The sequence below is a fragment of the Bombus impatiens genome, unplaced genomic scaffold (assembly GCF_000188095.3).
Source record: "Bombus impatiens unplaced genomic scaffold, BIMP_2.2 scf_0027, whole genome shotgun sequence".
Taxonomy (NCBI): Eukaryota; Metazoa; Arthropoda; class Insecta; order Hymenoptera; family Apidae; genus Bombus; species Bombus impatiens.
This window is the reverse complement of record NT_176446.1, coordinates 1,750,463-1,756,462: the sequence shown is the minus strand read 5'-3', so window position 1 is coordinate 1,756,462 and position 6,000 is coordinate 1,750,463. Positions and strand designations below refer to the sequence as shown.

General features: G+C 40.0%; 1 protein-coding gene across 1 annotated transcript in view; it reads right to left on the bottom strand.

The window, feature by feature from the left end:
• The window catches only part of LOC100749506, a 165,800-nt gene that overhangs the window by 124,168 nt on the left and 35,632 nt on the right, over positions 1-6,000 (bottom strand). The window lies entirely within an intron of this gene.

Here is a 6,000-nt window from a genome sequence, read left to right as displayed (position 1 = left end):
GATGCGTCGTCCACGTGCTTCTTCTTATCGCGGACTCACCCTCGAGTCCGTGCGAGTGGAGGGGGTTTGTGGGTGGGCCCAGAAATAGGCTCGATATTACGAGAAACACGTTTGTGTTCTTTGGAATTCGCAGAAGCAAAAGTAAACTGATTTATTGTTAGATTCTGAATTATAAGGAAAATTACGATCGTCTAGGGAGAAAGTACAAGCACAGTGGAACCACGTATAACAATATCCGGACTGATCGGAGGGAAAGCGGTTTGAATAACCCGACGGTTTCAATAATAGCACTTTATCAGTTTGAATAATGGTAGCTGATATTCGGAAAATTGAAACTGACCAGACGTTTCTGTATCGTGTTCGACTGTTCTTTCTTTGGCATATGGAATTTATTCGTGATGCCCAACAAATGATTGCGTATGTCCGTTATAGGAACGTTCGTTTAACTACGCCTGGTCTCGGTTTAGATAATACAGACTCGGTTACGTGTTTGTATATCGTAACCTACCGTATACACACGGAGCTCCTTCTTGGAATTTCTAGGAGAATAACCAAGCTAATGTTTTCCAATTTAGTCCATGTATAATTATAACGTTAAAAAAAAAAAAAAAAAAATCGCAATCGTTCCCTCGTTTGATTTCGAAAAACAAAAGTTAGAATTCCAACATCTAACGCGCAGACCCTCGATAGCCCCCGATGTATCTCTAAACAAATATTTAATAAAGAAAACAACGAACGAAGGGGTCGAAGAACGATCTCTCACTCCGACACAGAATAACCAAATATTTTTCGAAATTCGTACCGGGGGTTGGAAATATCCACGCGCGATACGGCGAAGTCAACTTGCACCCCGCGCAGAATCGCCAGGGTGCTGTGTCGGCCAATGACGTCACGCAAGCTCTTCAACCCTCCGTTAGACCCTCCCACATTTTACTAGCTGAAACGGGGTGCCCGTGTCATCGTCATCGCTTATCGGCGATTCGTTTCACAGGGGTGACGATTATCCCGCTCTCTTCTCAGTTAGTTGTTAATTGAGACAGAGAACACTTAGAAAAACGCATAGTCTCTTCTCACTCGGGAAAATTAGGAAGTGGCTCCTTATCGATCGATACTCTAATCTCTCTATCGTTATCTATTCCTACGTCCCTTGTCCCTTTTTCGCATACATGTGATCAATATGGCATAGATAAACAGCGTAGGTAGACTTTTCGAATTTTAATGTTCAAGTTGTTTAATATTTCCAGTAATTAAACCTGGCTTATTGTCAAATTTCCTATCATTTTCGCGGACCACCTTAGAACGATCTAGGTGATTTATTTCACCAAGAGAAACGACAACTCTTCGCTTGTCCGACGCTGCAACTTGAAAACTATGATTCGAATTTTAAAGGTCTGGGCGATTGGAGAAATCATTAGAAAATAAAATTCCGCGAAGCACGAATAAGCGATTCATTGTACAAGTGAAACGACGAAATCTTCCTCGGTATCTGATCGCTCGAAGATGGAAATCGGAAAACTGCAGCTTTTCATAATTTAAGTAAGACTCCGAACGAATTGTTAACAGCTAATCGATGTTACAAAGAAAAGTATGAGTATGGCGTAAGCTTAAAAATCAAAATTGATATCTTGAAGGTTTCAACGCTTAAAAATATAATTACAAGATGAAATTCGAAAAAATGCGAATAAATCTGCGAGTTTGGCGGGACAGAGGGGACAGGAGAAATAAAATTCTAAAGGATCAAAAGCGCGGACCCTACAGCGAGTCGTTAGTTTGTTATTCCATGCAAAGAAGCATTCTCCCGTTTTCCATAGTTACAGTGGTGGAAACAAAAGAGCGGCAGGGCGCAGGCTCGCCCTTCAAAGGGAAGCTACGAGAGCAGGGGTAAGCTCTTGTCCAATAATGTTGAGAGTTTCGCCACCCTCCGACCAACGTGGAACCTCCCCCTTTTTTCGCCGCGAGCCCCGTATGGACGAGCTTTGATTCTTGTAAAGGTTCAATCGTAAACATAATGGAGTAACAATGTGCCGAATTAACTGGCGCTGGATGAAACAAAAGCGGGAACGAACGATTAAAAACGATCCGGAGCCAGTGTTCCCAGGAGCCGGCTGGCTTTTCTTTTCGTATTCGGTACAACCGACCATTCACGGGTCCCTTCCAACTTTTAGATTGACATTTCCGAGCCTATTTACATCGTGCGGGTAGTTTATAGCACGGATTAAAGATAATTAAAGCTCAAAAGAGTCATAAGCGAAAATAGGACTCATTCATGTACCCACGCGGTCATGTGAACGTTCTTCCTTTTCGATTCATCGGTGGTTCGACATCCTCGTTCGTCACGATTACTTCGCCAATCTCTTACGTTGGTATTTCTTGATGTCGTGCTTCGATCGCTGAGCTTTATCGTCAGCCGTGGTCGCGATGTGTATGAAAACAAAGAATCTGAACATGCTCCTTGAGAACTACGATCAGATGGTTCGGTTCCTTTTTAACGGCTATTTGAGTAACTGCGTTCTTTGTGTTATGATTCTCTATTGTTGAAAGGTAGTATATTATGTTTGAGGAAAATACAAAAGAATTGTTATCGATACCTGTAGAGTTTCGTCCCGATTTTGAGTCAAATTTTGCTCAAGAAAGAAGATTTCTGTTTGTCGAAACAAAGATGTGGATTGAAAGATAGAAATTGGAGGAGTCGATTACTGTAATTTGTAATACCTTGACGAATATAAAATATTCAAAGTTCGTAAATGTATGATTTATGTTTATTATTCTTCAATTTAAAGTGCTGAAACTAACATATGAAGCAAGGAGTTAATTCCCTTGCGAAGAATATTCGATCTCGAACCTACGATAATTTCAAATTCCAACACTAAATTTATATAATTTTCGTTCAATTTAAATAGAAAAAAAAATAGGGTTCGTCCTAACACATGTCGGAGGAGCCTGAGAAAATGCAGATAAAACGCAGCTGACGTATACTAAACACGAATTACAATTTCGCTTGGTAACTGTAACGGTAACGCAGATTCGAGACGATGAAACGAAGAAACCAGGAAATTAATTTCGTTTCATCTTGGCTGGTGGCGTCACCTGCGCTCCGAGGGATTCCCACTTAATTCCAGGGTTGTTTTTCACCCCTTCGAAAGGTCAGGTAGTCGATGTTTCGTGGAAACTAGAATGTGGGAAAAAGGAGTCGCGGCCCGTTAGGTTCCGCTGGCGAAAGGGTTGCTGAGTTACCCTTTGGAAATGGGTCAGGATACCGATCCCTGATCGTTTCCTTAAAGACCCGTTTAGCCTCGTCATATAAAATATCGTGTTTCTTCAAATCAAGATTTACCTGTCGGTTAATGCACTTACTTTATCGGTGCGGGTATATGCATCGTTTAACTAAAAAAAACGCTTGATTTATTGGATCGACCATTCAATGATATATTTGATAATGGTACCAGAAGAAGAAAGATGGAGCGTTAGTGTGTCATTTAATACTTTGTCGATCGATAGGAAAAATTTTCTCATTTCGAAATAATTTCTTATCTTACTTATATATCTTTATTTTTTCATATAAATATAACATATAAATTTGTAATCGTAATACATGGTCCAAAACGTATTAGCATAGCATTATATTTACCATGGCATTTACGTACTAATCAGTCAGCTCCAAATGTATTAAATTTCGTATCGTTTAACGATATTCCTTTTGTAGCCATTGTATGTACGTCTTGCTTACTTTGTAACCCTGTTGACAGACTTTAAAATTCCGAGTCACAGTTTTTTCATTCCTAACGCAGAAACCTTCTCGTTAGCTTTACCGAAGGGTTTCGAATATCCGGAAAGAAGGGTTTTGTACCGTTTCGATGTTCATGTGAGAAAACCATTAGCCGAGAAAGAACCTTTAAATAACGGGCTACCGGATTCAGCCGCCGTTGCCCGGAGGGATGGATCGAGAGAAAAAAGAAATATCGGTACTTTCGATTCCAGGTAGTCAGAATTTGATAGAAATGTCTTTTCACGTTAAAGAATAAAAAGAAAGGCAGAAAGACATTAGCGCGTAGCTGAAAATGTCTCGAGAAATCAATGGAAATTTGGACATATTTTCTTCCCTCTTGCTATGTTTATTGTAAAGTAATGTAACGAATTTTTCAAAAGTAGTATTCTTAATGATCATTTACTTTTATAAAAGTTTCGCATAAAATGCTTTTTCACGAGATTAGTATTGGCTTTCAGTGAGATAGAAATATGACTATATTATCCCTGTTTATATTTATCTTATCACTTTATTGTAATCATTCGCGTGTACCATATCTAGATAAACGTCAAAGATCCAGTTCTAGTTCTAGTTAGTTGCGGTATTAAAACTGGTTGTAGAAGATGAAGTAGAAACCAATTTAGATGCTCGTCGTATTGAACGTCCCTCGACCAACGTTTGATTTCGCGAATCTTCCTCAGGCGTACGTGGTCTGGCGCTTTGTTGTTCTACAGATGATTTTCCACGAAGACAATTAATCTATCAATTAGATAATCACCTCTCCGATCTTTATCGTCCAGGGCAGACGAACGTTCGTGGCACGCGAAGCGACGAAAGTTCTTACAAGAAAAAGTTTCGGAAAATGTCTACTCGATGAAGTTTCCTTAATCGACGAGAAGTAAATTAGGCAAAGAAGGAGAAAGAAGAAAGGAACGCCATGCAGTGACAGCTGAAGGATGCTCGACTCTGAAAAGGAAAATAGAGGGTTCCAGTCGGTGGAAAAAGGGTGAGAAGAATTTAAACGCGGAAACGACAGGGTGGCGAGCCGTGGAAGAAAATAAAAAAAAGAGAAGGATGCTGCAACCCTTTCCTCTTCCCTGGCTGTCGCACGGAACCACGGAAACCACCTTGGAAATTCTATTCTAAAAATACCGTAGCTACGCGGTTTCTCCGCTTTTTTCGACCCGCTCTTTCTCTTCGACCCGCTTTTTTGTCTTTCCACCCCTCCGTGGAGATGAGCACCGGCCATATGGTCCGCGAGGGAGAGATAAAAAATTCATATTTTCACCGCTCGAAGGGCCGAGCTACGATATTTTTAAACTTTGTGCCGCGCCGACTGAGAACATTCAACTTTCCTTCGCGCCTGCCATTTTCGTGGAGAATTTCTCTTATGCACTTTTACGACCTTTTTGTTGAAAAAATTCCGTCACCGTGGCTATTCGTATGCAGAATATTTTTATGCTTAGTACGTGGCAGTTACACGCGAAGAAGGAGAATATTCCTGCAAATATCGAAGAAAATCAGAATTCAAACAAATTTTGCAACATCGAAGAAAATCAAAATCTGAACCGAATCTCTTCCGACTATCAAAGAACATCGTCAAAGTCCGAACAGATCTTTCAACATCGCAGGTAATCGTCAGAATTTGAACGAACCTTCTTCTACTTATCGAAGAACGTCATCGGAATCTAAACAGATGTTGCAACATTGAAAAACGTCGTCGAGATCTAAAGCTATTCTTCACCTATGGAAGTACATCGTCAGAATCCAAACAAATCTTCCAACATCGAAGAAACTCATCGGTATCTACATAAATCGATATTCAACCTCAGACGCTAATAACTGTACTGCATACGTTCGTGCATTTATTGGAAACGTAAAAGCGTACAGCATGTACATAATATTCAAGAATACGTAAAATATGCAAAAGTTCGTTCTAATATTTAGAAACGGAATATAAATTCCACTTTTATAGTTACACTCGTGAAAATATGAAATTACCTAAAAAATCTAAAAGATCTAAATACTTATATCCCAATTCTGCTCGTTTCATCGGTCGAAACGAACTCCTACTATTTTGGAAGAACGTTTAACATAAAATTAAAAGGAAAAATCACGCGTACCAATGACAGTTTTCCCGCGTTTTAGAAACTTCTCGACGCCAGAATCATACGATTACGTTGAAAACGACCGAAAGAGCGTGGCAGGGTTAAAAAAAGGTCGTTCGTGCCGACTAGACTGGATGGATCGCGTCT